The 26,625-nt window shown below is 49.4% G+C and overlaps 1 long non-coding RNA gene across 9 annotated transcripts in view; it reads left to right on the top strand.

The window, feature by feature from the left end:
* Positions 1 to 26,625, top strand: part of LOC102161661 (uncharacterized) — a 509,074-nt gene that overhangs the window by 38,400 nt on the left and 444,049 nt on the right. Inside the window, exon 4 of one of the 9 annotated variants that reach the window (XR_014832661.1) lies at positions 20,509 to 20,686. The exons of the other annotated variants lie outside the window; for them this stretch is intronic. This is a non-coding gene — a long non-coding RNA (uncharacterized LOC102161661). The remainder of the gene's footprint in view (positions 1 to 20,508; positions 20,687 to 26,625) is intronic. 9 annotated transcript variants of the gene reach the window in all.

Raw genomic sequence — 26,625 nt, forward strand, 5'->3', positions numbered from 1 at the left:
CAGTTGCAGGCCAGAGAAAGCTGCTCTGCCATGTTAGGCAACAGCATAGTTTACTTGAAGAAAAGCAGGGACCACACTAATTAATGGGGCTGCATTTGGAGGAAAGACTCCAAAAGGATCAGAATCAGCACAGATCCTGAGATCAAGAGCCGAGGTCCACAAACCTTGGCCTGCTGGCCAGATCCTGTGTGCCATCTGTTTGTGAAGAGGGTGTGGTGGGAACAGAGCCACACTGGTCCACCGACGCCCAGCCCAGAGCTGCGTTCATTGAGGGCACTGTTCCTGCGGAGGCCACGTGTCACGCGAAGCTGCAAGGCTTCACTGTCCGCCCCTTTCCCGCCAAGGTTTGCTGTCCTGACCTGGGGGTTGGAACCACCCATGAGCCTCAGGAGGGAGTGAAAAGAGGGCTGAAGAGCAGTGCAGGCCCCCTCTGTGGAGGCTGTTCCTGAAACCCCTTTGAAAACCGTGGCCCCAAACGCTTCTTCCCTTCTTATACCCACTGCGGCTGCTGCTGCTTTTTGTCACAGCACTTATCACCACCTGGTGGCAAATAGCATGTGATTTTGTTTGTTTCTATATCACCCGCCTCCCGGGTGGAACTATTGGGTTCCTGAGGGCAGGGTCCCGGGTACCCCCAGCACCTAGAACAGTGTGTGAATAGTCCCAGAGCCAGGCGCTCTGCGAATGTTTGCTGAAGGATAACAAGGTCAAGGTGTGTCTTAGATTTGCTGTGCTATTTCCAGTGTCCAGGAGGCCCAGTCTGTCTGGTCTGACTTGGGTAACACAGGAACCAGGGAGCACTCTGCTTTGCAGAGACGAATGCAATGGGAGAGGCAAGCCCCCCAGCAGACGTGGGGTTGCAGTTGCGAAGGGTGGGAGGGGGTGAAGGATGCCGAGTGTCTGCAGCAACTGAAGGAGGTGTTTGTGCCTTGGTCCCCGTGACGCTTCTTCCTGTGTTCCTGTGTAACCTTCCATTGCCCGATGCCTCCTTTCTCCGCCGAGGTCTTTGAGGATGTTGAGGGCAGGAAACCTATCCCCCACTTAATTCTTCCTTTCACTGCCCTCCTGCCAAATCCCAGTGCCCAGCATACAGCCTGCCAGAGGGTTTGATGCATATTAATAGTGGTAGAATTCTGCATGCATTTACAGGCCAACCTTTCAAACCAGGAGACAGAGGGACGGAGAAAACAAGAGGTTGGAACTTCATTGCAACCCAAGACATGTCCGTCTAGTGTATGAATCCATCTGCAGTGACTGCTTGGATAAAAATATTCCATATTGGAGGCTCTGTTCTATTTGAATGTACAGATTAATCAGTACATGACTACTGTTTCCAGAAAGGTTCTTGCTGGAGTTTTGAAATGGTGTGTTTAGGCTTCCCAGCTACAAAACATGATCTTCTAAGTGGAAGAAGATGAATAGCTTCAAAGAAAGGTGTCCCCTCTCCCTTCCTGCCCCTGGAAAACATGACCAGATGATGAAGAAAAATGACTCAGGACCTGTCTACACCTCCCGTGAAATGTTCCACTTTGTGAGCGTTTTATTCACCCCGTGTCGGCCGGGCACAGTGCATTAACACTTCAGCTTTCTTTGGATGTTTTGCAGCTGATAATATTTTCCTTCCAAGTTTTCTATAAACAGCACAGCAATAGCAGTGAAAACCAGGCCTTTCTTTGCTCCTGAAAATGTCTGGTTTCTCACACTGGGTGGGATTTTTCTGGTTTATGCGATATCTCCCAGGGGAGGGGCGGAGTGTTTTGAAGCTCATCATTTGGATGTCTTAAATCTGAAAATTGGCCTGGGGTTCCAGGGCCAACAACAAGCCGATGCAGCAGGAAAATCAGGGCTCCCCTATGGTTCTGCTCCTCATCAACCGGAGGCTTTTGGCATCAGCGTCCTGTCTGTTTCCCAGCAGCAGTAGGATGATTCTTTGCAGTGGGCGGGGAAGCAGCGTCCCTGGACTCTGTACTTGCTAGGCCAGCAGCAGCCCCAGGTGTGATGACCCAAACTGTCCTCCAGCATCACCAGATGCCCTGGAGGGAGAAGGCCCCTGGTTGATGACCCTGCTGCGGCCGAGATCCTTGGGTGACAAGCACAAATGAGAGGGTTCAGAGCGCGTCTTAGCCACGGCCTCCACGTCTCGTAGCTCCTGATTATCTCCTGCAGCCCTTGATCTCCGCCTTGTAAGCCAGTGTGCGCGTTCCTTCTGAAAGAGCCCACAGACAGCCCAGAACAAAAGGTCTTTACTCAGCTTTGTGATTTTTAAACTTTCATTGAAGTATAACTCATCTGCAGGAAAGTCTACAAATCAGAAGTTCACAGCTCCATGAATTTTCACAAAGTGAGCAACCCATGTGAACATAACCAGCACCAAATCAAGCAGCAGATTTGGCCCAGGAGCGGCCCTCCCCTTCCAGGTAGTACCTGCGCCCACCCCTACCCCAGAGTAACCACGACACTGAGTTGAGACATCGCAGGTGGGTTTCTCCTGGTTTGCTGAACCTTACATAATGGAGTCACCTAGTGTTTTTGTTGCTTCTGTGCCTGGTCCTTTCACTCAAAATTACGTTCGTGCAGTTCATTCATGGGGCTGCAGGCGCGTGTAGTTCATCTTTCTCATCACTGGCTAACGTTCCATTATGTGAGTGTTCGCTGTGGCATTTATCCGCGCCGTTGGCCATGGCCTTTGGAGGGGGGTCTCCGGGTTGGGGATCGTAAGGTGCACTGCTCTGAACGTCCTGTCTGTGAATTTTGGACCATTCCATTGGGTAGATACCCAGGAGTGAAGTTTACAGGTCATAGGGCATGCACATGCTCAGTTGAAGGAAGTTTGCCAGGTGGAAACTCCTACAAATTAATAAGAAAAAGACCAAAGACCTTATTGAAAGCTTGGCAGAGTCTTGAACAGGCGTGTCACAAAGAAGATACCTGATTGTCAGCTAAACATAGGCTAAGGGTGCTCCAGCACATTGACTGAGTGTAACATGTGCATAAACCCCGACGCCATCCCACCCTGGACCCACCAGACCAGCTACAGAGAAGAACCAGCACAGCCCGTGAGAGCGAGGACGCAGAGCCACCGGGGCCGCGCTGTGCTCGCGAGAGGGTGGTGTGAGGCAGCACTCTTCGTTCGTTCATAAGATCTCGGTTTGTGTAAGCGTGAGGAAAACCCCAGTAAAGGATTTGTGCTTTTCAACAAGCTTCGAAGCGGGGGTCCAAAGCAGGGAGGTGCCCTCCGGGACCCCCGCCTGCCCCTGCCCAGGACAGCAGGCAAGGGCGGTACGGGGTCGGGGGGCGGGGGGGAGTCTGCCTCTGGGCCCCTTCCCAGGACCTCTGGGCTTGTGTCGTCCCACAGGCAGCCTGAGGAGGGCTTCCAGGTCCCCAGAGCCAGTGCACAGCTTGGGAAACCTTCTGGAGTTTCTCCAAGCCTTGAAGGTGGCTGGGCAGTGAAAAAGGCTGAGCGTGTGGACAGGTGCTCTGTGGGGCTGGCGAGCAGGTGGAAGGAGACCACGGCGGGCCCGAAGGGGTCTGCAGTGAGTGCCAGGCTGGGGAACACCCGCCAGTCAGAGAGATGAGGTCCAGCGTCTGCCGTGGCCCACAGGGACCTGAGGGCCACGGCCGCCTCAGCCCTGCCCCCCAGGCAGGCGGAGGAAAGGGGGCAGGGAAGGGTGAAGGATAGCGAGTGAGATGGACGGTACCCACTTTTGACAGAAGAGTTGGAAGGTGGAGCTGAGGAGGTCTGTGGGCGACAGAGTAAGCGCTCTTCTCCAGGACGACTGGGAAGCGGAGAGAAAAGCTGAGCGCGGTCATTGCGGTCAAGGCTGCGGCCTGAAACTCACCACGTCTCCCTCCTACCTGCTCCTGCAGCCTCCCAGACGCCACACGGTCCCGGGTCCGGCCTCCCCCGCTCTGTCACAGCAGTGATGATGGTGCGAGAAATGGCAGATCAGCCATGGAGCAGAGACACAGTTGGTTCTCTCGGGGGGCTTCCGGTCTGAGGGGAGCAACGGGCGGTGAAAGCGAGTGACTGGATAGACAGTAATTGAATCGTTCGGGCTGGTGAGTGAAGTAGAGAGGGTGTCTGAGACAGGATACTTTGGAGTGGTTGTCATGGAAGATACTTCTCTGAGAAAACTGAAAAGGTGAGGACATGCTGAGTAGAGGAAGTGACCTGTGCAAAGGCCCTGAGGCAGGCAGGGTCTGTCTTCTTCCAAGGAGTGAAAGTGGTGACTGTGCCTGAAGCGTCCCGCTTGGGGAGGAGGGTGGTCAGGGCCAGATTGGGCAGGACTGCGGCGCTCAGGGAGGAGCTTGGATGGACAGCACAAGTCATCTCAGGGTTTTAAGCAGGGAGAGAGGGATCTCCTTTGTAATAGGCTTATTCTTCTTGCTTCTTTATTGAGACTCTATAAAAGGGAGTAGAGTGGAAGTGAGGGGACCAGTGGGAGATTGTATGAGAAGCTGGTGGTGATGGGGGCTTAGACTAAGGAGATGGTAGAGGAAAGAAAGTGGATTTAAGATATCTTTTAGAAGTAGAGACACAGTAGTAACAAGCACCGTTCCTATTGTATTTACTCTTAAATTTTATTGTTTGTAGCCACTGCGTGTTAGTTACTCACTAGGTGCTGATCAGTATGTGTGTTTGATCTCATTTACATCTCAGATTCCAAACAACCCCATGTAGAAGTTACTCTTCTTATCATCCACATTTAGAGACCAGAAAACAGAGGCTCAGGGAAGTTATGAGATTGATCAAGCTGCTGCCTCTGTCATGGACAGCCCTAGTACTGGAATCTGAGGGTGTCGGGCTTACCACCCTGTGTTCTGAGCCACTGCTGCTGTTGGATGGGAATCACAGGGTCCAGGAGATGCCCCATAACATTGCTTACCAGCTGCAAGGCCCTGACAGGCACTCTCTGTCAGCCCGGTTTCCCCTGGAAAGGGCTGGAACTCAGTGCAGAACTGTTTTCAGGGTCACACCCAGTTTTTGTAAATGCTACAGCGAAGCTCACATTTGCGTCGTTTGTAGAGATGATAGACCACCAGTCCCAACAGCCTTTGTACGGTTTTCTTCTGGAGAAAGAGACCTCGTGTCAGTAGCCGGTGTTTCCTATAAGCGGCTCATACTAGAGAACCCCAAGAGCAGAGAGCGTCGTTTCTCTGCCACGCGAAGGGCCGTGGCAGCTTGGGCTCGAGACCTGCTCCTCTCCCCCACCCTCTGTGCTCCAGGGTGTCATGGCCCTCCCACTGGGTCGCGGGGTACAGCAGCGCCCAGCCGTGCTGCCTCCTCCCTCCCTTCCCGGGGTCTGCCTACCTGGAACTCCCAATCCCAGCTCCTGCCTTTTCCGCGAACCCCACCTTGACAGAGGCCCTCCCTGATGCCTCCCTCCGCGTCCCTGCCTCTCCTCTCTCCCTTTGTGCTCTTCCCGTGAGGCTCATCCCCAGCAGCTGTCACATACTCTTTGCTAAGCATCGTTTAAAGGGCTTTGAAATGGCTGCTTCATTGGACTCTCCGAACCTCTAACAAGGGAAGAGTTGTCAGCACCGTCCGTTGACGGACGAGGAGACCGAGGTCTAGAGAAGTTTCGGGAACCTGGCTGAGGCGGCTGTGCTGGTGACAGGAGCCCGCGTCTTTCTCTTAATCTGTCTCCTCCTTGAGGTCGGGCCCCCTTTGTCCCTCACACTCACCAGCACCTAGCGGCTGAATTGCTGAATGGATCTGAGTGGTAGGGCATACCGTCGGCAGCGGGACGTCCGAGCGGCCCAGAAGTGACCCCGTGGGATCCCATTGCCGTAGCTGGACATAGTGCCTGCACCCAGATCTTAGAAAACACTGCTTCTGCTACTGAGAGCAGCAAAGAATTACAGAGCATCTGTTTTGCACCAGACCGTGTGCAAAGCACTATGTACAGTCATCTTCGTTGCTCAGCATGAGTGTGGATGAGGACGCTGAGGTCAGGTAACCTGCCTGGGGGCGGGGAGGCTGCCGCCTGCCGGGGACGCAGAGGCACAGCCTCTCAGCGCCTCACCCTTGGGTCTGCAGCACGGACCCCTGGGGACAGTCCCCAACCCCACTGGTGCTGAGAGAGCTGGACGCTGAGCTGGAGGCAAACACAGATCAACTGCAGGTCCCAGTACACACCCGATCATTACACTTTCATCTTTCTCATCTCCTTTTTACCGACTTCAAAGCAAGCTAAGTGGCACTCTGGCCAGTTGTTGTCAGAAGTTCTATTATCTTTCATTTTCCTGTGTTTTAGTCTCAAAGACTGAGGAGGAAAGGGAGCTTCAGGAAAGGATAAAATGTGGTCCCATATCTCCAAATGTCCTCCCGTTTGTCACTCACAAGGTCACGAGGGTGGCCATTGAGGAGGCAGGGTGGGGTGGCCTGAAGATGAGGGGTCTGGCGTGGGGTCTGCAGGGAATGCTAGTCCTTAAAGCGGGATGTTTCCAGGTTGGACCGGCAGCATGAAGGGCCTGGGCCGGAGCGGGTGGAGGTCATGTGTGCGGGCCTCTTGGTGGGAAGCAGTGTGAGGCATTGTGTGAGGCTAGGGAGTGCCCTGGTCAGTGGGCTGAGCTCTTGTCTGGTCCAGCTGAGATATGCAAGAGGGGCCCAGAAGCTTCACGTTCTCACAGTCCCAGTAGAGTGGAAGCCATGAGCATAGGTGACCACAAGGGACACATGCCTACATCTGTTTTCCCGGACATCCTGGGTGTGTCAGCTGCTGGGAGTGGGCCGATACAAATCCACAAAGCTCTTCAGCCCTACCTCTGCCTGGAAGGAGCCCCAGATGTAAAGCTAAGGAGGCCCCGGGCTGCTCATGGGGATTGATCCATTCAAAGCTGCCAAGCCTTCTTCGTAAACTGGGGTCTCCGGCACCTCCTTGCTGCCTCATCAGGTTGTGAACATGGGCAGCAGCCAGGGAAGTGGGCGTGGAGGCAGCTTGGCCCAGGTAAAGGACCTTGGACAGCGACAGACTCAGCCATGTTGGCTCCTGATGCCAAGTTGTTTAGTACAAACCTTGGGCAGATTCCTCAACCTCTCAGAACTCCAGGGCTTATCTCTGTCACTTTGGGAGATGTCAGCCAGCATTGCTGAATTCATGAAAAAGTGCACGATGATGACAACTCTAAGCAGCATTTATTGTAGACTTGCCATGTGCCGGGCACCTTGTTAAGCACTATATATAAATATATAATCTGAGGGAATTCTCAGAATAGCCCAGGAAGTACTATCCTCTCTGTCCAGAAAAGAGTCCGTGCTGGCGGGGCGGGGGCTGGTGAGCAACCTGCTTGTTGTCACTAAGAGCCAATAAGAGGCTATGATGAGTCAGTTGGTGGTCCCTCCAAAAGGTACGTCCTTCAGGAACCCATGGATGTGACTTTATTTGGGAAAAGTTTTTGCAGATGTCATTACGTTAAGGATCTCAAGTGAGATGGATTATCTGGGTGGGCCCTGAATCCAGTGGTAGCTGTCCTGCTAACAGAAGGGAAGGCAGAGAGGTGCGTGTGCAGAGGAGAGGGCCGTGTGCAGGTGGAGGCAGGAATGGGAGAGACTCAGCCACAAGCCGAGGATGCCTGGAACCACCGCAGCCATGGGAGCAGCAAGAAAATATTCTCCCTTGGAGCCCCAAGAAGGAACCATGCCTGCCCACGCCTGGGTTTCCGACTTCTGGCTTCCCGAACTGTGAGAGAAGCAAATTCTTTAGTCCTTGGTAATAGCAGCCTCAGGAGACTGAGACAGAGGCCAGCCAGGACCAGAGGTCAGACCATCTGTGTCTTGGGAGGTCATGCACGGGGAGTGTCTATTAGGTATGTGTAGTCCCTGCTCCACTAACGGCACAATCTCGATGTGTATTCCCTATGGGGTGGCCTCTTCTGCCAGTAGCATAGGGAGAGTCCCTTTCCTGAAAACAGGGGGATCTGGGGACTCTTCCACAATGAGATGAGTCAAGTTGGCTGTCCATTCCACACCCGAGGTTTCATCCTTGGGGCACACAAGGTGACACCTGTATACGGAGGTATGGCGTGGGGTGGGTGTCCAGAAGACCCGTTTCTGTTTCTTCATCCCTGGAGACTTAGGTCCGGGGCTTCAGTTGGGTGGTCAAGCAGCATGGCGGCCAAGGCCAAGGCTGTGGGAGTCGGCCCCCTGGCTCTCAATTCTGGCAAGTACTCTACCGCAGAGCGGGCCTTGTGATCAGGCAGGTAAAGCATTTCGCACAGATCCTGGAAGAGGGAAGACATTATATATGTAATAATAAATATTTAAAACTTAAGTGTATATATCTTTGTATGTTTATTATTTTGTATGTTATATACTATGACAGTAGAGTATTTATTTGAATCGTGAATTTTAAAACCATTTTTAAGGGTTCCCTCATGGTGCAGTGGTTTAAGTATCATTACTGTGGCTGCTTGGGCTGCTGCTGTGGCGCGGGTTTGACCTCTGGCCCAAACTTCCACATGCCACAGGCATGGTCAACAAACAAACAAAAAACAAACCATTTTTAATCACAAAAGTTATACCGTTCATTATGAAGATTTAGATCTTTGAAACAAGACATATAACTAGGAAGAGATGAGAGTGTGTGTGAAACAAGTTAGAAGTAAACGTGGCACGTGGTTAATACATGGCTTGTGCATATTTCCTCTTTGCCTGTGTACTTCTTTACTTCAAGTTTGGATCTAATTGTACATAACACTTTGAACTCTCTTCTGTTAACAGTATACTGGAGGTGCTTTCCCATGTGGTTCAACATTCATCTCCGAAGCCTGTTTAACGGCTCATTGTGTCCTATGTGGGAGTTTCTGTGTGGCTCTCCTGGACTGGACACTGTCTACAGACACAGGAAAAGAAAGGTGGCTTTTTGAGGACAGAGTGTGCAAAAGTTGCCTGTGTGGAGAAGGAGATAGGAAGCAGGGGATGTCTTCCCCCAAGATGTGCGGCTGCTCGGGGTCCCCCTCCCTCCTAAGGGGCTGTTCTAGTCCAAGGCGTGAAACTGCCCCTTCCTTGACGTTTTCCAGCAAGGTACTGTCAAAATACACATTCTGCCAACCTGAGCATGTAGAAATTCTCTCTCGTTGTTTTCATACACCTTCCTCATATTTCTGGGGAAGTTAAACGTATTTCCCATCTCCCCTTCTGTGACGTGCCCATTTTCCCATTGATTTCAGTGCATTTTTCTTATTCATTTTTAGAAGTTCTTTATGTAGTCTAGACAATATTCCTTTGTCAACAATATGATTGCAAAAACTTTTTTTTCTTGTTTTAGACTGGAACTTGCTTTACTGTAGCTTTTGGTGTCTTTTGTCTAAGAAAGAATTTGAAGTTTAATGTAGTCAGACCTGTCAGTCTTTTCTTTTGTGATTTGTGCTTGGGTTGCTTGGTTAAGACGTACTCACTACTTCAAGTCTGTAGAGACACTCCACAGATTGTGGCAGAGGAATCTACTGGTAAGCTGTCACGGTCAGTAGCTCTGTGACTTGGGAAAGGCCTCTCTCTGGACCCAGGTTCCTCAGTTTTAAGATGGGGATCATCACGGTATGTGCTTCTTTGAATCGTTTTGCAGATTTAATGGAATTTATTCATGTAGTGTCCTTAAAAGAGTGCCTGGCACCTGAAAATCACTCAAGAAATGTTAGATTATTATTACTGGCCTAGAAGTTTCCGTTTTCCTTTTAGTATTTATGCCTTAAATACATCTGGAATTTATTTGTGTGCTTAGTGTGAATCCAGTTAGATTATTTGCTGGCTATTTTCCTAGCATCAGTTACTCAACAGTCCATTTTTTTACCACTCATTTTTTTTTTTTTTTTTTTTTGTCTTTTTGCTATTTCTTTGGGCCGCTCCCACGGCATATGGAGGTTCCCAGGCTAGGGGTCCAATCGGAGCTGTAGCCACCAGCCTACACCAGAGCCACAGCAACGCGGGATCCGAGCCGCGTCTGCAACCTACACCACAGCTCACGGCAACGCCGGATCGTTAACCCACTGAGCAAGGGCAGGGACCGAACCCGCAAAATCATGGTTCCTAGTCGGATTCGTTAACCACTGCGCCACGACGGGAACTCCCTACCACTCATTTTTAATGCTGTTTGTGCTACGTGGCAGGTTCCCACCCCTCGATTTTAATGCTGTTTGTGCTACGTGGCAGGTTCCCAGATAGTCATTTCTGTACCGTCCTATCCCCAGGTTCTGTTTTGCTATCCCGAGGCCAATGACTCGTGTAGCCTGAATTGATGATAGCAAAAGAGGTCCCTGCCTGATCCACATTCTTCTCCAAAGTTGTCTTCATCGTTCTTCACATTTCTTCATCTTGGTGAGTTACAGGGGCAGCTTAGTAAGTTCCATGAAAATTCTGTGCCCAGTAGATGGCCATGGTACCTTTTCTCCCAGACATACCATAGCCCCATTAGAACATTCTCCTGGTGTTGGTGTTTATTTAATAATGTTTTTGAGCTTAGCAGTATTCGGTTTGCTCCACCTTTCTTTGCATCTTCTGAGTGTTTCTGGTGTAGGTACCTGGGCTTGTTAAGAGACCAGCTCCAGCTTGATTGTTTCCTGTAACAGTTCCTAAAGTTGGCCTTAGCCGAGGAATTTTAAGACTGCGGCTTCTCAGAGATGATCCCCAGATTTCACAGTGTGTAGGGACTTCCTTATAGGCCAGGCCAAATGTGCCTTTTACTAACAAGGCAGTTGTCAGCTGGTTGTTGTTGTTTTTTTGTTTTTTTTTTGTTTTTTTGGGCCTTGGTCCAGGTTTATCACTAGGTCTTTGTCGAATTCAACAAAATTTCTGGCATCTTTCTTCTTTCCGTCTTTTCACTTTCACTTTTTTTGGATATTATTATACCTTTTTTACGCAGCCATAGAAGTGGATAAATCCTATTTCAAAAGCGTGTCTCTTAGCTTTAATATTTTATCCATTTACATTTACTGTGATTGCTCATGAATTTAGGTTTAGCTCTACAGTGTTATTTTATATTCTCTATTTACCGTCTTTTTCTTTGATAATTTTTTCTCTTTTCAGTCGTATAGTACAGGCTTAATGATTGATCCCAGTTTCTATATACTGGTAGGGAAGTGCCACATTCAGTTGCAATTCTTTTAATGGGCAACCTTAAATTTTTAACACACATGCGTGCTTTAATGAACATTGAAATTAATGAATATATCTCCCTACCCTCCCCCTTGCAACAACATATAGGCATTAAACCTTTCTATTTTATGGCCCACACTATTTTTGAAGTATTGTACTTTCACCTTACTTTTTTAACCTTTCTAAATTAGTAATCATGATTATTGTTTTTATAATCAATGACTATTTAGGTCTCTGTATTTACTGATATCTTGATCACTGCTGTTTCATGATTCTCATTCTTTACACATTTTTTTTTAACTGGCCAAAAACTTCTTTTAATAATTCTTTCATGCTGGGTCTGTGAGTGGTAAAATTTTTCTGTCTTTGTTTGTCTGAAGTGTCTTGATTTTGCCTTTATTCTTGAACACTAGTTTATCTAAGTAAGAATTTTGATGTTTTTCCTCCTAGTTTCATAAAGGTATCATTTCATTCCCAGGTAGCGTTTATTATTGTAGAAAATCAGTTGTCCTTCTGGATGCCTTTGAGATTCTCTCTCTCTTTGGCAGTCATCACTTCCTTGTGATGTATCTAGGAATGTTTCATACGTTTTTAATATAGAATTTCTGTTTGTCTTCAGTTTTAGTAAATTCTAAATGAATTTTTTGAAGATTCCCTCTCTCCCATCACTGTTATCTTCTCCTATAATTTGTTTTAAGTAAGCACTGGGTCTTCCAATTCTGTTGTTTACACCTCTTAATCCTTTATCATAATTTCCATTTTCTGAAATGCAGTTAGTCAGTTATTTGGCTCTGTTCTCCAGCTGCATCTTGCTTCATCTCTCTTTTGTGTTTTAGATATCAGTGACTGTATTTTTCTTACCTTTAAATTTTTAGTGCCACACCTGCAGCACATGGAAGTTGCCAGGCTAGGTGTCTAATCAAAGCTGCAGCTGCCAGCCTGCACCACAGGCATAGTAATGTGGGATCTGAGCTGCATCTGTGACTTACGCTGAAGCTTGTGGCAACACCAGATCCTCAACTGAGCAAGGCCAGGGATCGAACCCGAATCCTCATGGATACTAGTAGATTCTTAACCCGCTGAGCCACAGCAGGAACTCCAGTGACTATATTTTTCATTTCTACCAGCCCTATCTTTTTTTATTAAGCTCACCATTCCTTTCTGTCATAGTATTTTGTTCTTTCATAATGGCTTAACTCTTTTATCCTTTTCAGATTCTTTGATCTTTTTAAGTCCTAGGAAAGAGCAGTTCTTTTTGTTGTGAATGCTGGCTCTCTGTTATGGTCCAGCTTTACCTCATGTGGTTTATAGCCTTTAATTTTGATTTTATCTTTGGCTGGTACTGCTGTGCACCATGACAGTTTCCTGTGACCTTGTTTACCAAAGTGTCCCTACAGATTGGCTTCCCCAGCGAGGATTCAAATGTTATATTCATATTAATTTGGGATCCTGCATCACAAATGAAGGGTAGTTTAAACTCTGCGTCCTGGAGGATGTAGACTTGGGTTCGAATTTCTAACAAGGCGTGATTTCTGCAGGGCCAAGTGGCGCAAAGCTCTCCCACTGTTTCTCCGGGCTGGTGGAAGTGGAATTGTGGAGCAGCGTGTCTGAGGAAGTTCAAGGCCTTATTTCACGTTGTCACATTAACCTCTAATTAAAATACTACTCCCACAAACAGTTCATAAGTGCAATTTTGCAGTTTTTCTTGTTAACCACAGACCAGTGGTTCTCAACTGGGGGCTGTTTTGGTGCCGAGAAAACATTTCGCAATGTCTGGAGACATTTTTGGTCATCTCAGCAGGGGAAGTGCTGCTGGCACCATGTGGGTCGAGTCCAGGGATGCTGCCAAAGGTTTGCAGTGGCCGAGATTCTCCCCAGCCAAGCACGGCCTGGCCTGTCATGTCAGTTGTGCGGAGTGAGAAACCCCGCTCGGGACCAAAGGCCCCTTGAGGGCAGGGGTTCTCTGGCCGATTCAGGCTTCTTGTCCTTTTTGTCTGTGTGACCTGCTTGGCACCCAGGGGTGACTCAGTAAATTCTGCAAAATAGCAAACAATCACTAACTTTAAAAATTATTCTTGCCAACACGACAGGTAAAAGTTAGTGTCTCATTTCAGTGTGCATTTATTGACTTACTAGTGAGGCCAAGCTTTTCATTTTTAATATGTTTGCTGGCCGCCTATGTTTCTTTTTTTTGCAAACCACGTGTTCATTTCCTTTGCTTTAGATGAACATACCGATAGCTGTCCAAATAGCTTCAGCTGGGGTTATGAAGATTAATTGGATTAATTGAGAATATACCCACAGATACACTTTGAAAAGTGTAAAACGTTAGACAGATAAAGGCTTTGTTATCATTTCATCCTGCCCAAGCAACACCAACCACCAGGATGGGGTGCGGGCTTTGTGATCTGGTTTCTGGCCACACAGACCAGAATGAGGCGGAGGAGGAATGCTCAGGTGCAGCCCACACTCTGTCCTCTGACACCCTTGTCATCACACGTTTACATCAGCTGCGGCAGTGGGAACCTGAGCAGCTCTCCCTTCTTCCCCCGGCACTGGCACATGTGTGCTTTCCCTCAGTCCTTACAAGACCCTGTGCAAGGAGGTGCTGTGTCAGCAGGTGAGGACCTTAGGCTGAGAGCACCTCAGGGACACTGGCCATTTCAGGGAAGGAAGGAGTTCTCACACCTGGAGGCTGTTTCTGCACACCCGTCCCCAGCTCTTCCCCTGGGCCCAGCATCCGAGGAGCCATGGCTGGGACCTCATCTTGGTAAGCTTCCTTTTAGCACCCAGGAGTTAAACTTAACATGGAGTGGTGGAGGGCATTAATGAAAGGAGACAGCTATTATCTCTTCCCCACGAAGGTGCCAACGCCACCAAACGAAGCAGACCTTGGGGAAATACCAAGGCCTGTCTTTTTCAAGAGCTTTTGTAAAGCACAGCCCAGCAAAGCAGGAATTAACCACGCCTCTCTGACTCCAGGAACACTGGGAGTGATGGCCCCCAGGAATCTGATAAAAGCTGTGGACCAGGAAAACACACCTGGTCTCAGGGGCTTCAGGTCCCCTGGCCTCCAGGAACCCTTGGTTAAAAGCTGCAGCCTGAACTAAATTGGACTCTAATGGTCATATCAGGGGAAGCCAGAAATCGATAGAAAATCACCCAGGTGGCCAGAGGCCATGCAGATCCCAGCCTGTGTGTTCTTTCTCACCCTGCGTTTCACACATGCTGTGCCTTTCAAGGGAGACGTGCCTGCCTCTTTTGAACATAGTTATTGACAGCACAGATGCCCCTGTCTCAGATGTGGATTTCCTTGCCTCCCTGGGGGTAGGGTTGAGCATCACCTTCCAAATCCCCACCGTCTTCTTCCCCCCCCCCACCCCCGTCTTGCACTGCATTCACAGAGCTCTGCTAATTTGCCTATCTATATATATGCTTTTCCAAGCTGACCGCGGGGTGCTTGGTGTCTCAGTTCTCTCTTCTCTGGTCTTTGTCAGCCTCTCATGGTATGGTGCTGGGAACATAGCAGTTAGTTAGTAGATGTTGCGAAGTGACAAAGTCCACTAAAGCATGGGGTTTTCAAGAATGAAGAGGGCAGAGGAGATGCCTAAGAGCGGTCCTCCGTGTCTGCAAAGTGAGAGGAGGTCGCGTACACATGTGGGCAGGGGCGCAGGTGATTTGAGACTTGTCTTTAAAAAATATTTCCTCCAAATTGAATCAAACTTGAGTTCAAGAACCAGGCACGCCTCCACCACGGGCACGCCTCCACCACGGGCGTAGTTGAGCTTGGAGGACTTTAGCTCTGGAAGAGCCCTGCAAAGGGACAGATTGTCCCTGTTGAGGAGAGTACTTGGCATCTGGGGCCACATCGCCGCCCTGAAGGTTCATCTCAGTGTCGCTGAGCTGTGGGGAGGCGACGCCATGTGCGGGTCGAGGGTATGAGTTACTGCTGCAGGTAAATCTGACAAGCCCGAGCTACCGTGAAACGAACTGTCTTGGATGCACACCTGCCTGCCTGCTGGGTCAGCCTCCGTCTCTGAGCTGGAGGAACAGGCTCGGCTGACTCGAAGAAGGGAGACACTCTCACCTGACTTCAGCCCAAAGGAGATGCCTCAGTGGTTCTTCTCCGACTCACTGTCCTGGGGGCCCTGGGGAGGCCCACGTCTCCTGGGATACGCCTGCCTGCCCTCCACCTACCAAGACAGTGAGGCTGGGGTCACATCCTGCTGCCCCTGTGCTCACAAGGTGGGAGGAGAGAAGGGGTCTATCTCCACGTCTGTGAGCTACATTTTCATTCTGTCCCAGTGATCTCTCTGACTGTTCCTGGGTGTAGGAGACCATTTGAACTTAGTGTTCATGTGGTGCTGAGACAAGCCACACCTGTGTGGTACCCGCTCCTTTCTCTTCTTGCCCGTCCCCCACGTCATACCATCCCTGTCCACTTCTCTCTCCCCTCCCCCTCCATATTATAACTTTTAGGCTGATCTTATGCATTTATTCTTCTTGATAAACTTTAGAATCATGCTGTCATGCTTCAGAAAACCTCATGTTAGGATTTCAGTGGGAATTTCATTAAATTTATAGTTTAATTTTAAAAGTTTTGATATTTTTGCTACATCAGATCCTCCCGTTCAAGACTATGATGCATCTTTCTATTTCTTCATCATCTTTTCAATTTCTCAGTAAAGTTGTAAAATTTTTTATGAAGTCCTACATATTTCTCATTGATATTATCCTGGGAGATGTTATATTTTTATGGCTATTATACATGGAACCTTTGTTACATTTTTCCCAATAAACTCTCTTCAACACCTCAGGTAACTTTTAAGATGATTCTCTTTTGTTTTCCAGGTAGACCTTATGGGTTTTTTTAAGTATGAACATAATCTTTGTCTCTAACTTTCCAACAGATCATTTTAGAGTGTTTAGTTACTTTTCATAGAACAATTATAAGTACAAAGACGGTGGGGAGCCTTGCCTTTTTATAGACATTGATGAAGTGCTTTAAGTAGTTTACTGTTTGGTGTCATATTACGTGAAGACAGTTATTATTCTTTACTGTGACAGCAGATTTCCTTCTGATTTGATTTTACGAAGACATTTTGTCAGAAAATGAACGTTGGATTTCATCAGATGCTTTTCCGTGCCTACCTCCATGTAAGAGGTAATGATAGGGTTTTCTCAGTCCGCCTCTTGTAAAGCGCCTCATCTGCGCATGCGAGTGCTGTTGCAGTTACCCCGTCTGTGTTCAGCTTTTCTTTGTTGCTCTGCTGGCTTGTCTCAGGTGCTCAGATGTGTGTGTACCAGTGTGAGGCGTTTTATCACCGATAGAGAGTTTAACCCATTTACTTTTTGTCGTGATGGGTATGACGTGCCTTACCTTCTTTTTGCCTTCCTGTCTTCTGTATTTGTGCTTCTTTGTCTTTTTTGCTGTGTGGAGTCTATTGTCTTGGATCATTTTGTCTAGTAATCTTGCAGAGTTGTATCCTGCTTTCTTATTACCGTATGTAGTTATCTTTAAGTGTTAAAAAATGTCTATTTCTCTAGTTGCAATATCAAGAAGAACAAGTATCCATTGGATGCCCTTCACATAATAAAAATAATGTACCAGTTAAGAAAAATTGTGGCTAAAAGAAACAGAAGCTACTGCTCCCCATGGCTTAAGTAGCTAAGGGTTTATTTTTCTTAAAAAGACGAGAAGTCTGAGTGGGCCGCTCTCAGCATTGGTCCAGCAGCTCAACAGTGTCAGAGCTAAGGTCTCTACCATCCTCTTCCTGACGGCAGTAACGTGGCTGCCACAGCTCCAGGCATCGTGTGGACATTCAAGGCAGTAAGACTGAGGGAAGGTCTGTGCTGGTTGTTTCTATCTCACAAGTCCTAACACCTAGAAGACTTTGGCTAATGTCTCATTGGGCAGGATTCTGGCACATGCCATCACCTCGCAGACACTGGGGTGTTCAGGGAGAGGGAGCATCTCTCCTGCCCAGGTGGTGTGGGTGGCAAGGAGGAAGGGACATCAGCCTCCAATTAACCTACACGCTTCTGTGCACCCCCACCCCGCTCCGCGTAAGGCTGTCTGTGAGGACCTTCCTGCTAAATGAGTATTTTCTTTTCTAAGTTGCATTGAGGGTGGTTGAAAATCCCCAGGTAGTAGCTGGAGCCCCTTCGTTGAGCTGTCTTTTTCAGCCTGTTCACAAATCACCTTTGTTTAAGTGGCTCTGCTTAAATTGCCAAATTCCATATCCTTTATTCTATGATCTCATTTTTATCTGCATTCCATCCCAATATTATTGCCTTTTTTATTCCAAGTAATAACAAAATACATTTTCTTTCAAATAATTTGTATTGAGTTATCTATGAAAAAAGTCCTTTCAGTAAAAAACACACAAAACACATACTGTCACAGGCATCAGGAGTAAGCAGCTATCTTTCCCTGCTGGTACTGTCCTCTGCTTTCTTGTTTAGACACATGGTCTGTCTCAGTTAACTAGCCTGTGGCTTTGGAGCCCTCTGGCTTAACACAGAGACTAGAGGGGACGGGGTGTTGACCATTGCTCAGTCCACGTGCATAAGGAAGGGCTTACTTCAAGGCTGGATATTTCTCTGCAAAGCCTGGCATGTTTAGTTTTACATATGTTGCAAAGCTTTTGTAACTGTACCCATAGTTGTCACTTAGATGGGCCCCTATCAATGCAAAGTTAGTTAAAAGCAAATAAACACAAGGCATGCTGCATCTCTGTGGTGCTTTCAAAAGAACTCAGAAGTCAGACTGGCCAGGTTCAAATCCTGGGTCTTCTACCACTGGCTGCTTGCCTTGGGGTACTTAGTGTTCTCTTTGAGCCTCAGTTTATACCTTTTTATGAATTCATTTATAAATCAGGTTGGTGCATTGTCGGGTTGGTGTGAGGATTAATTATATGAAAAAGCTAGAATATTAAGTGAAAGTATTCAGTTTAACCTTGGTTAGTGCCTTCTTTTTGGTAAATCTTCAACTCAGGGTTGAACAATAAAAATGGAAGCCTTAGCTCTGGAGAAGTTGCATCCTGCTCAGTCCTTCACTGCACTTTGTCCCGGTGCATTTGTACCAAGTGGGCCGTCAGGGTGTCCACTGTGCCCACTGTCTCCTACCTGAAAGGGCCTTACTTGGATTTCCCCGTGTGTGCCGGGGAGGGGCCCTGTGAGACCAGGTGTGCATACCTGGTTGAGGACAGTCCAGCCTGGGTGGGCTGGTGTGAGGGGTTCTGCTCTGCCCAGCAGAGATGGGGAACCTAAACATGGGATGTGGTCACTGCCCCCTTAGTGCCTGATAAAACGGTCCTACGATATAGCAAGAAACCCAGTGCTCTCCCAAGATTTCTGTCAATTCCCAGGGGCGCCCAGTTCTCCTGTTTACCTTTGACCCCTGCCTCCAGATTCCACCTAGTTTCTGAATCGCATCCCTGCAAGTGCAGCCCATGCATTGGTCCACTTTGACCCAAGTGTGGACCAGTCTCTTTCCTCCATGATCCCAACACGCCTCGCTCAAAGCTGGCATGAGGGAGTTCCCGTTGTGGCTCAGTAGCTAGTAATCATGAGGATTTGGGTTCCAGCCCTGGCTTTGCTCAGTGGGTTAAGTATCTGGTGTTACCATGAGCTGCAGTGTAATTTGCAGACGACGCTTGGATCCTGCGTGGCTGTGGCTGTCGCTGGCAGGTGCAGCTCTGATTCAGTCCCTAACCTGGAAACCTTCTGCAGGTGCGGCCCTAAAAAGCAAAAAAAAACAAAAAAACAAAAAAAAGCTTGCACGAATGTAACTCCTGGACAGCTCAGCATTCTGCTTCTCTATTGCTAGGAACAGACCACCTGAAACTCGGTGACCTAAAGCATCAGCAGCTCGGGCCTCCCAGTGGCTCACTCACCAGGCTGAAAATCGGCACTGACTGTCCACCGGGTGCTTTGTGGGCAGTGCTTGTCCACACGTGTCCACCAGGCCCTACCCTCCTTTGTTTCTTGACCTTTGCTGAAATGCCAGCTTAACTGGTGATGGCTTCCCTGCCCTGGCCCCAGCCCGCTCTCCCCCCACCACTTTCATGGGGGTCCCAGCACTTACTACCCGTGGTGTGCTCCTTAGGCTCTCACTCAGTTGCTGTTGTCTGCCTCCCGTGTGAGCTGGAGTTTCATTTGTCTTGCTCAGGCCTGTGCTTGGAACATAGTAGGTGCTGAATGAATATTTGCGGAGTGATTATTAAATGAATGAATAAAAAGATGGTGGGAATTAGCCAGTAAGGACTGGGAGGACAACTAAGGTGACTCCCACCCCCAGTCTGCCTGGGAAATGCCTCAGTCCCGGGCAGACACCCTCATGACAAGCCCCCCACTGTCCCTGGAGAACTCAGGCTGCTGTGGCAGTGAGACCACGGGGGCCGGGAGGCAAAGTCAGGGTGGGTGGTCGTCCCCACTCTGTGTCCTCAGTTCCCAGCCACCCGCACCCTGTTCCTTGAGGGGGTCACGCAGCCCAACATCACGACCTAGCAGTGGAAGGTGTGGCAAGCTCTCGTCCTGATGGAGCGGGAACAGTTTCTAATTTATCTGACATGCTTATGACATTGCTCAGGACTGCTGGCGGGGAGCCTGTGAATTCTTTCCCTTCTTCCTAAGTGGCCGCAGTGCTGCCTTCCGGCCTGGGCACTGCACGGAGCTCCGGCTCCCAGGGGACGAGATGCAGGAGACGCAACAGGCAGAGCAGTGTCCCGCAGATGAGATGCTCTGCGGTCGGTGGGGACCACTCCTCCTCAGGGCTGGACCATGGCACTGTCCCTGCCCTTTGACCCTGTGGCAGAGGCCATGCAGCAGAGAATCAGGCTTCCTGCTCCTCTGCCTCCGACCCAGGGCTGGGGAAGTCCTGGCAGCGGAGCATCAGTGCCAGCCCGGGGTCCTCCAGGCAGCAACTGGGGAAGGAGCACAAGTAGATTTGAATGGGAGCCGTGCAGCCAGAGAGGGAAGACGTGAGCAAAGCAGGCCCCTTGACTCCTGAGCTGGAGGGAGACACCGGGTGCCTCGGTGAGGGCCTGGCTTACAGAGCTTTGCTTTGGCGCCCCTGCTGCCGCCAGACAGGGTGAACTCCCACATCGCCTACTGGGCACGTCCATCCTGGCCCACAGTTTGGCTCCACAGCCCTGCAGCCGATGTTCAGACCGAGCAGTGAAACAGAGCAGCTCCATCAGTGCCAGCCTGGGGTCCACCCAGAGCCCTGGCAGCTTCTCTGCCGAGCGTGCTCCTCCCAGAGCTGCAGCTTTCTGCTCCGAGGAGCTCACATCTCCTGTCACCTGCCAGCTCAGGTGACACATAGTCACACTCCAGTGACTCCATCCTTGTTCCTGGGACATCTTCAGAATGAAAGGGAGTCTCCAGTTATGTGCTCCTTTTTTCTTTCGCAGCCAAGACAAGGTTCAGTAATTAAGGGCCTGTTTGAAATAGACCGGGAGAGCTGCATTTTTCTCCAAGGAAGAGTGACGTGACAGCACCTGCTTAAACACGAGTCCAGACGCGGCCCTCTTCCAGCCGGTAAACTCTGGACCTGTTGTAAAGAACTGCACCTTATTTCGCCCTGAGGAGGTAAACCCTGTTGGTTCAAGGGGGAAGCTCTTGACACCGTGTTCTGCTGTAGGGCGTCTCGGCAAGGCCTTTGTTCACATGTCTTTCTTTTATTAATGAGATTCAGCTCCGGAAGACTATCTTAATGGGGGAATTAAAACCCTGCCTTGGAAGGCAGTTTTTAAAGGTTGGCTGGGATTCGGCGACAATGACTCAGCAGTTAATATCCGGGTTTTCTGGCTGTGTGGAACAGCTGGTCGGATGGTTCTACAAAGGATGGGTGGCAAGAAACAAACGCCGCTGCTGCCATGCAATCTCGCTGGGTCTGCTGGGGTCTGCATTTCCCAGCCCCCGTGACCCCCCCCCACCCCCCACCCCCCCAGAATCTCGCTGGAATGTCCCAAATGAGAACGAAGTCTTTGGAGCCAGGCAAGCTTGGGTTTGGGTCTGATTTCCCCTCTTCCTAGCCTGTGACCTCCGGTGAGCCTCAGTCCCCCACCTGTAAAGTGAGGGAGGGCATCATCGCAGGGCTGTGGGGGACAGTCCTGCACAGAGCTTGGCACAGGGCGGCCGTGGCCCGGGGCAGGGCTCAGCATGTCCCCTCCCGTGGTCCTGTTGCGCGTGGGCAGGGTTCCTCTCAGCCCTGCACGTCTTTGGTCATCTGGCGTCTGCCCTTGCTGCCCTCCTGCTGTGGAAAGTAGGTTTCCTGGCAGACCCACTCTCCATGCTTGATGAGCCTTAACCCCTGGGATGTTCATGAGTAGTCCTTGGAGGGGCCCCATAGAGTGGCCCAAAGCGGAAGCAGCAGCCTCCGTCAGCTGAGGGCTGGGTTGACACAGTGTCGTCTAAGCACGCCACAGGCTATTATTGTTCTGCCATAAAAATGAAGGAAGCACCACTCGTCATTACATCAGGGATGAGTCCCAAAGTATGATGCCGAGGGAAAGAAGCCGGTCGCAAAAGACCACACTTTGTAGGATTCCGTTTGTATCGGATGTCCAGAACAGGCAAATCCCTGGAGACAGAAAGTAGATTAGTGGCTGCCGGGGGCTGGGGGAGGGGAGGAAAGGGAGCGACTGCTGATGAGCATGAGGTTTCTTTTCGGGGTGACGAAAATGATCTAAGATTAGATCATGGGCTTGGCTTCACAGTTCTGTGCAAGACATACCTCATTTTTTGTGCTTTGCTTCGTTGAGCTTTGCTGATAGTGCATTTTTTTTACAAAGTGAAAGTTTATGGCAGCCCTGTTTCAAGCAAGTCTATCAGTGCCATTTTTCCAACAGTATTATTTTAAAATTAAGGTATGTACACTTTTTTATTTTTTACTTTTTTTTTTTTTTTTTTTTGGTCTTTTTGTCTTCCTAGGACCGCACCTGCGGCACATGGAGGTTCCCAGGCTACGGGTCTAATTGGAGCTGTTGCTGCCGGCCTCCGCCAGAGCCATAGCAATGCCAGATCTGAGCCGTGTCTGCGACCTACATCACAGCTCGAAGCAATGCCAGATCCTTCTAACCCACCGAGCGAGGCCGGGGATTGAACCCGCAACCTCATGGTTCCTAGTCGTCGGATTCGTTTCCGACATGACGGGAACTCTATACACTGTTTTTTAAAGACACAATGCTGTTCCATACTTGGTAGACTGCACTGTAGTGTAAACATAACTTTTACATGCACTGGGAAGCCCGAACATTGGTGTGACTTGCTGTGTTGTGATATTCACTTATTGCCGGGGCCTGGAACTGAGCCTACAGATAATCTCTGAGATATGTCTGTAAGTATTTTAAAAGGTTGAATTGTATATGTTCAGTACATAAACAGTATGTTGTATAAATTATATCTTAAAGCTGTTAATATAACTGCCAGTGAATTCCTGTCCTTCATTGCTTTGTCTGCACCTGATTCCACACGTGCTTTTGTATACAGTGTATCCTTTAGACCCTGGTACGCGATGCACGCGCTCTTGTGCAGGACAGACAGTTACCAAAGAGAAGCTTGTGCCATGACATACTTATTCAGCACGATTAATGCAGTGGTTCTGAAACACTGATTCATGGCTTAGTGTTATTTAGTAATGACATACTTTAAAAAATAGAACAAAATAATGATATTTTATCAAGGTTAATTTTTTTGTTTCGACAAAGGTACTAAGATTAGGTAGTGTGTCATCATTTCAGGGAGCTGGGTGAAGGGCATATAGGAACTATGCATTGTTTTTGCAACTTTTATGTAAAGATAAAATTTTCTAGAATGGAAGTTTACTTAACCCTCCCACCCCCCAAACAAACAAATAAACAACAGCAGCAAACAACAAAATAAGGATGAAGGTAGTGACTTCAGTAGAAACTCAAAATAAGAGACTGTTTTTCTAAAATTGTACTCTTCCAACATTTTTGCTGTTAGAATGTGCTTTCTATGAAGTGGCATTAGATGGAGATTGACGTAGAGAGTGATAATTCTAATTATCGTTCTCCAGAGTTGTAGCAGATGCTGTTGGAGTCCTGTCCCCCATTCTTAGCCCTCACTCTTCCCCTCTGGGAGGCTCACTGTCTACACTACGTCCTGAGGTCCCCATGAGGCTGAGCCTTGATGTGCCCCCGTAGTGCTGGCTCCTTCCTTCCTGGCCTCATTTCCCCACCCCCCACTGGTGTTTGCTGGGACTGCTTTGCAGTAAAGTACCTGCCCCCAGAGTCCAAGCCTTGTTCTGCTCCTCGAGTGTTGTGACTTTCAAAATCTAGAGATCAGAGACCAAAAGGAAGACTGGAGTATGACTAATATATGTGGCCTCCAGGATGGCCATCGGCACCTGCCAAGCTCAGTGATGGACCTGGGGACATGTATTAGTTTCCTGAAGCTGCCACAACAAGTCGCAAAGTCCCAACAGTTGAGTGGCTCATGCAGCAGAAGTCTGTCGTCTCACAGTTCTGAGGCTAGAAGTCCGAGACTGAGGGTTGGCAGGGCGCTTGCTGAAGGCTTGGGGGCCTCACTGCTTGCCTCTTCCCGGCTTCCCACGCGGCTGGCCATCCTTGCTGTCCCGTGGCTCTGCTTCCTGTCCTCACAATCCAGTCGTGGTGCACAGAGGGCCTCCCTGCTCCTGGGGAACCTCATTTTAACTGCATCTTTGGTGACTCTGCATCCAAGTGAGACCACGTCCTGAGATTCCAGGGGCACGTGAGTCTTTGAGGGACCCTCTCCAGCCCAGTGCACGACGCGGAGGGGAGGACCGAGAGACCCTGTCTCAGCGAGCTTATAGACACATGGGGGCGCTCAGCTACGCGGCACACTACAGAGATAAAGCCTTTCTAAAACAAGACTCTGAGCTCACACAGGAAGGAAACCAGGCTGGCCTGGGGGCCCAGAGGCGGAACACCCAGAACCTGAGTCAGGAGAGCGCAGCTCAGGCCCGTTCACAGGGTTCACCCCGCTGGGGGCCGGAGCACCGCTCCAATAGCTGCTCCACTCGTGTGTCTCCCAGGCCCCGGGAGAAGGGCGGGGAGCAGGGAGCCGGTGGGGTTTAGCACCGGTGAGCAGACACAAGAACCTACCTTCCAGGCGTGAGCCTCCTCCAGACCCCTCCTGCCCCCCAAGCCCACTCGCTGAGGATGGACCTAGTTCCGTGAGGGCGGGGCCGGAGGATGTGAAGCCCCTGGGGGCCCAAGGGGAACGCTTGGCGCCTCAGGTTTAGGTCGCTTCACTGAGGAAATGTCTGGGAGTGGAAGGTGAAGAAGGGAGGGGGAGAGGGATGGGGGGATGGCGGGAGAGGGAGGAAAGGAGAGATGGAGAAAGGGAATGGGGGAGAGGGAGAGAGGGGGTGGGAGAGGGGAAGGGGAGGTGGAGAAAGGGAATGGGGGAGCAGGGGGAGGGCAGAGAGACAGAGAAGAAGGGGGAGAGAGTTTCAGAGGAGCATAAAAGTGCTGTTTCTGCCTGGAGCCAGAGGAACCATCTCCTTCTGCTCCCTCCTTCACCCCCTCTTCTCTCTGGAACATTCCCCGAGTTCCCCCTGATGCACTTGGCAGTTGCTTAGCTGGCAGGGCCCACATTTTCTGGCTGCAGACCACAGCAGCGGTCTCACCAGGAAAACCTCTTTCGGCATCAGCTTCCATCAGTAAGTGGCCTAAGTAATTGCAGCTGAGGCCCCTTTGTTGACAGGGGCTGACTGGCAATTCATTCTCTCAGACGTTGAGACTGATTGCCTGGGAAAGACGGGGGATCACGCAGGAAGCCATGCTATCGGGGTGAACAGTATACCTCGCTGGCTGCTCCGCAGGGCACAGAGCAGGGGTTCGATTCCTGGCTCTCTGGGAAGCATTAGCTATGAAATGACTTCGCGTGGTGCAGCTCTGGTGTTAAAAGCGCAGTGCTCGGCACTACATGATTCAGTGAGAAAATATAAATGGAAAATTACTGGAGCTGAAATTTTATTGCCAAGTTATTTATCTTTGTTATTACTTTCTGAATCCTTTTGTGCTTTTTGTTCACAGCAACGGATAGAGGCACTCTTACTTACACTTTAAGCAGAGATTAGAAGGGAAAAATATTCCTCATGGCCCCACAAAATACCAGATTAAGTCTTAGCCAGGACTGTGATTTCTCTCATTACCATGAAATATCTAGAAATTGAAGTAACAATAATAATAAAAAAAAGTCTACAGTTCTTTCACATAGCTTTCTATTGATGCCACTTAGCATTTCTCGTTAGAATAATAATGGGAAGACAGGGCTCCCAAGGAGACATGGCCTGGGGTTTCACAGTGTGGCAGCCTCCAGCTCCGCCCGCGGGTCTTGGGACCCCCTCTGGGAACAGCTGAGTGATGGTGGCTGAGGTGACCCAGACCATGGAGGTAATGCCCATCTTCACAACAGCCACAGCCCACCTTTTGCTTTTTCATAGAGCTTCTCGGTTTCCAGGATCGTAGCCTGAATGATTTATTTAAAAAATCGATTGTGATTTTTATTAAAATCAAAATGATTTTCTTTGTAAAATAAAAGACATTTAAAATGCACAGTACATAAACATACATGTGCATCTGCTTTAACAAAGGTTCATTTTTTCACATTCATTTCTTAATGTGGTGATTTCCTGCAGTATTTGGAGAAAAAAGAAGTAAGCCTTTTATTTTTAATTCTTTTGATTTTTAACGGCACTGCAGCAAGGGGGGTGGGCAGTGTCGCTGTCCTGGCACCAGAGTGCAGGGCTGTTCAGTGAGGCCCGAGGACCAGCAGCACCCAAGGCCGGCCCTGGGAGCTTGTGAGGAAAGTTAGAATTGCAAATCCTGAGCTCTTCCCTGGACCTGAGGGTTGGGGCGCAGGAGGCTGTGTTGACAGGCCCTCCAGGTGATTCTGAGGAGGCTTTTGAGATGCAGAGGCTGTTTCATTTGGAGCATCCCAGTTGGTTGGGGGTGAAGATGTTGTTCTTTGGAGCCAGATGACCTGGGTTCCAACCCCAGGTTCACCGCTCCGTCCCAGAACTGGGATGTCAGACAGGTCACTTTCTTTTACTCGCTTATTTGAAAACGGGGACATGCTTACAGTGATGATCTGGTGGTGGGGGACACTTCTGAGTGTTCCTTGGCCTGCCTCTTCATTCTTCGTTTAAGCCAGAGGGCTCCCCTCTCAGCCACTCCGCCCAGCCAGGCAGATGTGACGTACCTTCAAGGAATAAGGAAACCAGATTTTCACATATGGGCAGATCATGTTCTCAAGCTGCTGGTCTGAGTGTCTGGCAGAGCTGTGGATGCCTCCTGGCAGAGTGAGTTCCACTGCCCCAGAAACTGGATATAACACGCAGCGGGGATGGAGGAAGGGCTGGACCGAACAATCAGGAATGAGATGTGGGGTGAAGTCCAGGAAGCAGTGAGGGAGCCAGATTATGGCAGATTGCAGATTCCACAGCAACAGTCCCCATCCCTCGGGTTCTTACAGAACTCTGCCCCTACCCCCTCAAAGGTCGGGTCTGCATTTCT

Source organism: Sus scrofa, chromosome 17, assembly GCF_054392235.1.
Source record: "Sus scrofa isolate SSC_HxYL_T2T_F1_AM1 chromosome 17, Sscrofa_HxYL_maternal_Yorkshire_Landrace_v2.0, whole genome shotgun sequence".
Classification (NCBI taxonomy): Eukaryota; Metazoa; Chordata; class Mammalia; order Artiodactyla; family Suidae; genus Sus; species Sus scrofa.